Source organism: Lissotriton vulgaris, chromosome 3_2, assembly GCF_964263255.1.
Source record: "Lissotriton vulgaris chromosome 3_2, aLisVul1.2, whole genome shotgun sequence".
NCBI classification, from domain to species: Eukaryota; Metazoa; Chordata; class Amphibia; order Caudata; family Salamandridae; genus Lissotriton; species Lissotriton vulgaris.
The window spans coordinates 175,855,617-175,867,194 of record NC_141690.1 but is presented as its reverse complement, the minus strand read 5'-3'; positions in this window follow the sequence as shown (position 1 = coordinate 175,867,194).

The following is an 11,578-nucleotide window of genomic DNA, read 5'->3' as shown; positions in this document are numbered from 1 at the left end:
AGTGTGCGCGTGTGATAACCAGAGGGGTAATCCTTTTAAAGATGATTTTGTTATTGATGGGAAAGTCATTACACTCATGGTTGATACAGGTTCCAAGTGGACCATAATTCCCACTTCATTGATGAAGAGTGTGTGGGGCGAAAGAGCTTTGAAGACGTGCAACATTTTCCCGTCTGGTTACCAGGGTGAGAAGATTGACATGCTAGGATTCTTTGAAGCTGAAATTGACTTCAAAGGCAGATCAGCTTATGGAAAAATATATATATCAGCAGATGGACCAGCAATCTTAGGCCGTCATCACCAATATGATCTACACATTGTGGTTGATCCTAGGTCCGATAATCCTATTTCCATTGTTGAGACCTCATCCTTGGAGGATATTTTGGCTAGATATAAAAATGTTTTTAGGGACCAGTTGGGTGAACTTATTGGCTACTCACATCGCATAATTCTTAAGGAGGGCAGTTCACCTGTGCAACACAAAGTAAGGAGGGTGCCCTTTGCTTTACGAGATGAAGTTAAGGCTACCCTTGAAGAAATGCTCCAAGGGGGTATCATTGAACCCATCGAAGCATCTCCTTGGATTTCGCCTGTTGTGATCTCGCAGAAACCGGACAACAAGATCAGGTTCTGTGTGGATCTTCGTTCCCTAAATAAGTGTGTTGTAGCCGACGTATTTCCCCTACCAAACATCAGTGAATTGGTATCAACCCTTAGAGGGGCAAGGTTTTTTAGTGAGTTGGACCTTAAACACGCCTACCATCAAATTTGTCTGGATGATAACTCAAAGCATTTAACTGCTTTTATCACAAGTGAAGGCACATTCCAATTCACTAGGCTACCCTTTGGGCTAGTCTCAGCCGCTAGCGTATTCCAGAGACTTGTCTCTGAAGTTTTTAAGGGTCTTGATAAGGTGCTGTATTTTCAAGACGATATCTTGATTTATGGTAATTCTCTACAAGAACACAACAAAATCTTACAAGATGTGTTACTTAGGGTGGATGAGGCTGGTTTAACTCTAAGAAAAGAGAAGTGTGCCTTTCTGTTGAAAGAGATAGAGTATTTAGGATTTTGTTTGTCAGAAGAAGGCATTAAACCTAAGAAAAACTTAATTGAAGCCATTGAGCTAGCACCCTCCCCAGTTGATAAGGATCAACTTCGGTCCTTTATGGGCTTGATCGAGTTTTACTCGAAATTTGTAAGAGATTTCTCATCCAAGACTGCTTCCCTGAGATCCTTACTAAAAAAGGTGTCAAGTTTTGTTGGACCACTGAGCATGAATCCTGTTTTAAATTGATCAAAAGGGAACTTAAATCTGCAAATGTCCTCACCCCTTTTGACACTACTCGGTCCTCCATCCTGATGGTTGACGCCAGTGCCATTGGCCTTGGTGCAGTTCTCTTACAAAGACATGGTAGCGTTGAGAAAACAATAGCATTCGCGTCTAGGCCTCTGTCCACCTCTGAGTCAAACTACTCGGTAATAGAGCGTGAGGCTCTTGCCGCAGTCTGGGGAATGAGTTACTTTCGAACTTACTTGTGGGGTTACAAGTTTGTTTTACGTACAGACCACAAACCTCTTTTAAACGTTCTAGCTCCTGGTGGGGCTGGTAAGGGTTCCCCAAGGTTGGCGAGACTGGCTTCTCGCTTGCAGGACTATCAGTGCGAGATCGAATTTGTTCATGGGTGGAAGAATATCCAAGCGGATTGTCTGTATAGGCTCCCTATTCCTTCCACTTGTTGTGGTTCTGAGATCAAGTCCGATGATCTTGCGGTTGCTGTAATGGAGGATGTTTTGTTGGTGGGCGGTGGTTCATTTTCCCGTGATGAATGGTCCAAGGGCATGGAGGAAGATCTGACTTTGAAGGCTGTTATCAGTCTTGTTTCTAATGGTACAAGGAGGGAAAGTACTGTTAGTCCTTCCGTCAGACCCTTCCTGAAAATTTTGGATGAACTTTCTTTAGAGGGAAAAGACGTTTTGATGCGAGGTGATCGTTTTGTTCCCCCTGATCTATTAAGAAGGAGAATTCTAGACTTGGCCCATGAGGGACACTTGGGTCAAAGTCTCACTCAACGCCGTGTCAAACAGAACTTTTGGTGGCCCTCTATCGATAACGATGCAGTCGATTGCGTATTGAAGTGTAGTTACTGCAGGGAAGGCGAGAAGCGCCTCAAAATTTTGGGCTCTCAGTCCACACATAAAATTGTCTTTGAGAATACTCCCTGGCATAGTGTCTGCATAGACTTCATAGGCCCCATGAGTGAGCTACCTACAGATCACCGCTTTGCAATTGTTCTAATCGATTGTTTTTCAAAATGGTTGTGTGTACAATTTGTAAAAGAGATCACTACTGATGCCACCATTAAGTTTTTGAAGGGTATTTTTATCAACGAGGGGTATCCTTCTGTCCTTATTTCAGACAATGGGACTCAACTCACGTCCTCAAAAATGACTTCTTTTGTTAATGATTGTGGCATCAGGCATCAGAAGACTAGTCTTTACAACCCACAGGGTAATGGCCTTTGTGAAAGGGTGAATCGCCTTGTTAAGGGCGTGATTCAGATGTTTGTAGAGACTGGCTGCTTTTCTGATGAGCGTGTCCAGGAACTGGTCTGGGCTTACCGCTCCACACCTCATAGGAGTGGTGAAAAGTCTCCTTTTGAACTAATGCGTGGTCGCACACCAGTAAGTAAATTGACCCCTGCTTGGTTGAAGGGCTCTGGTGGCGATGTCCCCTTAATTCATGACAGCACCCCCTTGCCCATCTCTGTGGGTGACCTGGTTAAGGTTAAGCCGGGGAGACTTGCTAAGGGTCTTAGCAAGTGTAGGGGTCCCTACAGAGTCAAGAGGGTTTTTCCTCACTTCATTGTCTTGGCCAATGGTGAAAGTTGGAATTACCGGAGGGTAGCACTCTACCAGAAACGTAAAGATTCTTCTTCTGATGACCTGTTTCCTGCTCAGCTTGATGGTTGTAATGGTTATTTACTGTCCTCTGGTGGTCCTTCTTCTCCCATCCCCTTGCCAGCTGGACGGGGGGAGGTGGGTGGTGGCGATGCCTCCACTTCTTTATGTACATATCATAGTAGTTCTGTGGTTTATTCCGCTCCTACCTCTCTTGTTCCTCCTTCTGTACCTCGTGCTCCTGCTCCTTCTTCCTCTTCCTTAGTTGATGTCGGTTTGAGGAGCTCTCGCTCCCGTCGTCCACCCATGTACTTGAATGACTATGTGCATTAGTGTTCCTTTCCTTTTTCCTGTGTTTTCTTTCCTTGCAAGGAGGGGAGATATGTTGTACAGTGCTTTGCTTCTTTCTTGGGCCAGCACTCTAGATCTCTACTTGTGTTCTGGGTTCTGGAGTTCTCCTTCGCCCTGTTGGCAGTTGGAGCTCTGGTTGGACGGGGAGCTGACCTACTTATCTCTGTGCTGCATTAAAGCTTTCATATAGCTTACCTGTTCCTGTGGTCCGCATCTTATTTACATCATATATCTATGAGATATGTCCAATTCCTGTCCTTTTCCAATGCGCCTGCGCACTATGGGCTGAGTGCGCCAACGGAGGCACCATGGTGCACGGGTGACAACGTTGCAGGGATGATTATTTTTCTGCAGGAAGGAAAACCTTCCTGTACAAATACAATCACAAGCTGCTTTTTCCTCTTTCTCTGTATGCTGCAAAATGCAGCACACATAGAAAAAGGAAAAACAAGGAGAAATGAAGATTTTTCTCCTTGTTTTGCCTCCCTTATGCCTCCCCTGGAGAGGGGTAAGTTTTTAGCGTTGCCTCAGGGTTATGATTCCATGTAAATCTGGGGCAGTGTCAAAAAGCCATGTTGTTGGGAATGCCCCCAACAAGACCCATTGCATGCCCCTTTAAGGCAGAAAACTGTGTTAAAGGGAATGATATGTATGAGGCAGAATTAAGCCAAAAAAGTGGCTTAGTGCTACCTTGTATATATGGAGCAGGCTCCTGCGCCTCAAAACGTCACAAAAAGTGACGTTCCGGCGGCACAAGGAGCCTCATAAATGAGGCACTCTAGATTTCCCAGAAACAATCAGCACTAAGCACATTACACTTTAATAACCTTTTTAAATTATATACTGCTGTTAGGAAACAACATCTTAGTATCGCCATTATGCATTTTAAATTAATCAGTATAGGCCTGCCTTGATTGTTATATTTTAGTTTGCTTTAGAAACAACTTGTTTGGCTGTAATTAATTTTATCCAAAGAGCCCTCAAAATTAGAAAATTGCATTATTGATGTTGAGAGACTTAGATATGGTAGACTGTATGAACCTGTTTTTTTAATGTTTCATGAAACGCTCATACATTTAAGGTATAATTATAAATGAATTCATTAATATTAATTTTAATTTTATAGCTGTATTTAGTCGAATAAAGATTCATATTGATTGATTTATTGGCAGGTGGCGTTTCGTTCCTAACAAGGATTATATCCAAACAAATTAGCTAGATATTCTGGAGACACCACCTCTCTGCTTAAAGTGTTCCTGAAGATGGGCAGGAATAACGGCCCAGCCGGGGGGCTAAGGTCAATCTACTGTGTGTGCCCAGACCTAGCCCTGATATGACACCAGTTGTTGTATTTTAAGGGCTGGTACAACAGTGAGTACCAATACAAAGACATCCGGTTAATATTGGTTTGAAATTCCTCTCTTATATAAGACAAGAGTCAACTGTTTTGCTGATTTGTTAATAATAATAATTCAAATGAAGCTCCAGTTTTCATCTGAGCTTCGGATCATTTTCTAAATCTGTAGTCAAATGATTGCTGGAATATGCAAATAAGGGGTAACGTACCAGGTTTGTCTTGAGAGCTCCCGGTCACAGCCAGTTAGCCATTGGAGATATTTTACGCAAGGTGGGCATTTTGCCCAATACAGAAATGCCAGAACCCCTGCAAGACATGTGCCACATGAAAGTCAGGAAATTCTCATAGGTTAGCAACATTAAACAGAGTAGTGTAAATGGGAATTGCAACACATAGTGAAATGAGTTACAATGGGACCTTTGAGTCTTCCAAGGCCGACCAGGCTAGTATTATGGGATGCATACCACTGCCACATTCACGAACTTTAAGTACAGTTCATCCAAGGCAGCTGTGTCCAAGCTATTTGCAGTACATACGAAGATGTTGTCTCTTGTTTTTAAGCTTGTTGTTGTCTGAGAGGTTGCACTCAACCAAGAGGGTGGTGTGAGCATGTCAGAAAGATGAGGTGGTGGAGAATTTGAGAACTCATCAATATCGTTCATGTTCTGCCCTGGAGGCCTATATATGAGATAGAAGATGGAGGTCTGCGTTGAAGAAGGTGGGAAATACTATATCAGCAGTTCAATGGATTTGAGTGTTACTTGGTTGCCTAGGGTGCAGGACCAGGAGGACATTTGGATGAAAGCAAGGCCTTCTCCCATCTGCAAAGATTTGGGTGTGAAACATGTTTCTTTGAAGAAGAGGACACCAAGCTTCTTATAGGCGGTTTTTGTTGTGACTATTGCACAGAATATTGTAGAATGAGAGTTGATAGTCATGAGTTGGGATGCATGTTATGTAGTCTAAGGATGTGTGGCAGTTAGTGGAATGTGCTCAATGTTGGGTCTATGTGTTGCGTGAATGGTATGTGAGTATCTTGGTCAACTTCTAGGTGTGATTGTGGAGATTGGCCTTGTTGGAACTGGGGTCACCAGTCCCCTAGGGTAGCATGGCACGAGCGGGTAGGCATCCGAAAGCATATGTGTTAAGCAACCATGCAGCACACGCAACCACTGAGTCAGAAACCTGGGCACGCAATTAGTGACACCACTCCAGTGAGTTTGTGTAAAAACTCAAGTTAACTTTATTAAGATAGAGCTGGATCAGGGTATTAGGAATTCATTTAAGATTAGCTTATTAGCTTTCCACTAAAATACATGTGTGAGAACACTTGGCAATAAATACTGGATGAATAAATAATCAATATTAGATGTTCCATAAATATTAAATATTGAATAAATACATTTTTAGTATAACACAGGCCTGACCTATGCCTTGCTCCTGGTCAGCACCTGCATCAAATGCATTAAGAAGTTATAACAGAAAGCATTTCAATAAATAACAGTAGATTTCTACTTTTCTTAAATATGAAACATCACATCAGAGGGAACCTTAGCTGTGCATAACTCTTCTCCCCTATTAGGAGTAAAACATCTCATAAATAGATAAATAATGTATCATAACTGACTAGAGGTCAAAGTTATCACTCTCCTCACACAGGGAAAAGACTTCAATGTAAAACATTTCATTTAGCCAGCATTACCCATGTCATCAGGTAAGAATAAACCTTTCTTTTAACTAGGGTAAATTATCACAACACCTGAGGCTGGTATAGCAGTGCGCTATCCCTATTAATCAGGAATAAACCTCTCCTCAAATGGGAGTAACCATCTCCTTATATACCTAGAGGTCTTTGGGAACCATTGCACAGGAGTATGCATGACATATGACCCAGGAACTATGTAATTATGCAGTATAAACATTTCCTGAGGTAGCAACAGCATTCATATAACAGTGCCTTAGGCAGTAATATACATGTCATGAGAGTAAAGGCAGAACATTTCATTAGTCATAAACTAACCAGACAGTTAATTACCAGTTGCACTTGGGAGGAATAACCATTCCATTACCTAGAGCTTTACGCAAAGCGTATTTGAATGAACCTTACATTGGGCATTCACTAAGGCATTTAGCTAGAAATAAACAGTTCTCTAGGCAGAAGTTAGGACATATCTAAAGGCATTGCCCTAGGCAGGAGTGAACATTTAATTAGCCAGTACCCAGTATTTCAATAGGCCCCAAGTATTTCCTTAGCACCCTATAAGCCCTGCATCAGGCTTCAAATAGGCATTACATCACTTCCAACCTGGCATTAGGCAAACTACACATCGGCTGGTGCATAAATGAGCAGCAAGTTGCTCCTATTAATCAGGGAACATTCCCATAAGGCAAGGGAGAAACATCCATCAACAATGCAGCCCAATTTAATAATTAACTCACGGCAGGAGTACAAGGTTCCTACTGCAGGGGACCCACAGTGACCTTCGTGGGCCCAGTCCCCATGCCTGAAGGGCTTCTGTAATTAATTAGGGCCAACAGGACCCAGTCACCAGTTTTCCCCAGGGAGGGGCGAACTCGGGGCCTCCCGGGGCCTTCTGCCCTCCTCCCTGGGGGTTTGCTATCTCCTCTCCGTTAATCTGGGCCAACCGGGCCCAACAACAATCTTCCCCAGGGGAGGGGCGAACTCGAGGTCTCATGCGACCTTCCGCCCTCCTCCCCGGGGGTTTACCTGCCTTCTTCGGCCCTTCCTGGGCCCTTGCGTAGGTTCTGGAGGCAAGGGAGGGGTTCCAACCCACCCGTGAGCTTCATTCGGCCCAGCGCGTTGCACAGGGGCCGGACCCGGGATGCGGGGCAATCGGAGGGGGCTCTGGTGCACATCGGCCCCCTCCGCGACGAGTGCTGGCAGTGAGGGGGGGCTCTGACACTCTCTCGGAGCCCTCCCCGTCGATGACAAGCGGTTCCCGGGCCTTCTACAGCCTCACCGGCCCAGGAACCAATCGCGATGTGGTGCAGGAGAGGCTCGGCCACGCGGCCAATCAGTGCGCGGCGGGGCCGGGACTTGATGTGTCCCCGTCACGTGATACGGGGATTCCTGCCTCAGGGCCTAACGCGACCTTACTGGTATGCGCGGAGGCCTCCTCAGGCGTACAATACGGCGGCCCTCTCCTGGTACACGGGGGCCGCCGAGGGGGGTCACGAAGACGGCGCTGGTTCCGCTGGGATCCCTCACTCTCCGGCCGGGCCGCGGCGGTGACAGCGGCCCCAGGTCACGCTGAGACACAGCGCCTTTTCTCCCTCACGCCTCCGGTTGCTGAGGCGGCCCTCTCCTGGCACTGGGGGCCGCCTGGGGGCTAAGCACGGCGTTTCACTAGGCGCTACAGGTAGGCGCTTGGCGAGGTTGCAGTCAGTGGCGCTCTTCCACTACTTCCGGTCGCTTCACCGGCACAGCGACATAAGAGCGCTTTTCAGGGGTCAGCAGTTCACAGGACAACAATCCAGGCAGATATAGCGCTTCAGGATTCTAGCGCTTCAGGATTCTAGCGCTTCAGGATTCTGGCGCTTCAGGATTCTAGCGCTTCAGGACCACTATAGCCTCAAGAATCACAGCGCACTCTGGCAATATCAGCAGGCTCAGTGCTTCTCACAGGGACACAGTAGATAAGCGCTTGGAGGGCAATGTAGCGCTTAGGCAGTTTCTAGGAGGCTAGCGCTTCAGCAGTAGCTGTCTTCAAACAAGGGCAGTTCACAGGTCAAGCCACACAGCAGTGGCAGGTTAGCGCAGGAACCCCAGGTGGCGTCAGGGGGGCACAGGGAGCGACACAGCACCAATACCTGGGTGGTTCCTCAAAAGTCCTGTGGTGATTTAGTTTTTCTTCTTGGCGTGATGTTTCTTGCGCCCTTAGTTTCTTGGTTACTGGTTCCTTAATTTCTTCTTGGCGCAGCTGTTTCTCGCGCCCTTGTAAATAGCAGTTGGGTTCTTGTTTCCTTGAAGGGGGTTAAGTTGGTGGCTGGTGTTGGTTCTCCTCAGCCAATCCCCTCAAGTGGTCCCTGGGGGTTCCCTTCCGCTGGGCTAGGTCAGGGGGGATTTACAGGTGTGCTCAATACTTGAAAGGCAGCACTCAAAGTACTGTCACTTCCAGCATCATAGTCCCTGACTAGGCCCCTCTGCCTAAACTCCTGCGTAGGTTCCTCCCCCAGGTCCTCCCCTCAGCTTCTCTCCTTCTTCTCCTCAGGAAAGTTCCCTCCCTTTCCTTTTATAGTGCCAGTTGACAGTTGGTAGTGTCAGTTGGTGTCAGTTGGTGTCACCTCACCTCTCCCAGAAGGTTCCAGAGGCTTCCGGAGGTTCCACCATTCTACCTGTGGACAGGCTGGCAGGCTAAGATGGATACATTGCCTGAGGGTTCCAGCCTGCCCCTGGCTACTAGAATGCGCCCTCTAAACCACGCTGCTGCAGCAGTGGTCTGTGGCGGCCATGTTAGGGGTAGGAAGTACCTGTACTTTAACACTAGTTTTACACTACACAGGCCCTTCTCCACTACACAAGACCTACACACTGTTGTTTCAATGGGGGCATTCTAAATTAACAGGGGATAAAAAACGAAAAATTTCTGGGGAAAGGGCCAAGTCTCACACATCTCCCCCCAGCCAAAAGCCAGGGTAGACTGATCATTCCCTTGACGGGCTTCCCTGCTTGGGGCGGAAAAAGGTGGACGCAGGCCCAATACCACCATGACATCCTCGCTAATCCAACCACCCCACTGGTGTTCCTAGTGGGATGCGGCCAGGACAGACCTCCAATCCGGATGTCTCTGGCCCTTACTCTCTCCCAGAGTGGGGGGCAGTCGCCCCAGGCCCGTGGTACCTTTTTCCACTCTCCTCCTCAATCTAGGGTCTAAACCCTTAAGTTGAATTGGTGACAGGGGCGAGACCTACCTCTCCCTGCACCCCCTCCCAGGGTTCCGCACCCTCCCACCTGGAGTAGTACCCCTGAGAGTCACAACCGGAGGAACTCTGAATACAGAGATTCCTCCCGCCAGGTCAGGCAACCCCTGAACCTGGCCACCCAACCCAGGATCTTAACCCCGTGGCTGGACCGGTGCCAGAGGAGAGTCCTTCCCTCCCTCTGCACCCCCTTCCAGGGTTCCGCACCCTCCTCCCCGGATAGGTACCCCTGGAAGTCACACCGGTAGGGTCCTTAGTTACCGGTACCCCACCCTCCAGGTCAGGCAATTCCTGATCCTGAAACCCCAGTCCAGGTCCTACACTCTGTGACTGGTCTAAACTCCGAACCTCGGGTACGCTGCCACCATGGAAGTACCTGGCACACATGATTTCAAGGTCCTCAGCTCTGTCTCTGTTAACTGAAGCCTGTGCACCAGCTTCCCTTCCTTCATTGCAAGGCTCACACTCTCTCTCATGCTCTATCATCTTAGACGAGGCGCACCCCCAGTTACTCTACTCCCTGCTCCAGAACATCCTCCCAGGCACATTGTCAGACACAACAATTTTGAGTAGGCCTGGGTCTTCTGGTGTGCCCGCCTCCCTGGGTGTGACCTGCCCCTCCTGTTCCCCATCCCCTCTCCCCTCTGGGTGGGCTCCTACCCGTGCCCCCAAAGTGGTACGGAGTTCCTCCTTCCCTCCGCCCAACAGGCACCCCATCCCCTGACAACACTCCAGTATGCCAGGTGGGGACTCAGATAAATCTGGGAAAAGATACCAGGACGTGGGTGACAGGATTAGGTATAACAGATCTTGATACACTCACAGGCTAGACAGTGGAGGGGTCAATTACTTTGGCTTACACACACAATAATTGTGCAGCCCGATTGCTGTGCACCCTGTCCCAATGGAGGGTGCTGCATGGTCACAAGTCCTGGATCCCACCGCTCGACACCAATATGTTGGAACTGGGGTCACCAGTCCCCTAGGGTAGCATGGCACGAGCGGGTAGGCATCCGAAAGCATATGTGTTAAGCAACCATGCAGCACACGCAACCACTGAGTCAGAAACCTGGGCACGCAATTAGTGACACCACTCCAGTGAGTTTGTGTAAAAACTCAAGTTAACTTTATTAAGATAGAGCTGGATCAGGGTATTAGGAATTCATTTAAGATTAGCTTATTAGCTTTCCACTAAAATACATGTGTGAGAACACTTGGCAATAAATACTGGATGAATAAATAATCAATATTAGATGTTCCATAAATATTAAATATTGAATAAATACATTTTTAGTATAACACAGGCCTGACCTATGCCTTGCTCCTGGTCAGCACCTGCATCAAATGCATTAAGAAGTTATAACAGAAATCATTTCAATAAATAACAGTAGATTTCTACTTTTCTTAAATATGAAACATCACATCAGAGGGAACCTTAGCTGTGCATAACTCTTCTCCCCTATTAGGAGTAAAACATCTCATAAATAGATAAATAATGTATCATAACTGACTAGAGGTCAAAGTTATCACTCTCCTCACACAGGGAAAAGACTTCAATGTAAAACATTTCATTTAGCCAGCATTACCCATGTCATCAGGTAAGAATAAACCTTTCTTTTAACTAGGGTAAATTATCACAACACCTGAGGCTGGTATAGCAGTGCGCTATCCCTATTAATCAGGAATAAACCTCTCCTCAAATGGGAGTAACCATCTCCTTATATACCTAGAGGTCTTTGGGAACCATTGCACAGGAGTATGCATGACATATGACCCAGGAACTATGTAATTATGTAGTATAAACATTTCCTGAGGTAGCAACAGCATTCATATAACAGTGCCTTAGGCAGTAATATACATGTCATGAGAGTAAAGGCAGAACATTTCATTAGTCATAAACTAACCAGACAGTTAATTACCAGTTGCACTTGGGAGGAATAACCATTCCATTACCTAGAGCTTTACGCAAAGCGTATTTGAATGAACCTTACATTGGGCATTCACTAAGGCATTTAGCTAGAAATAAAC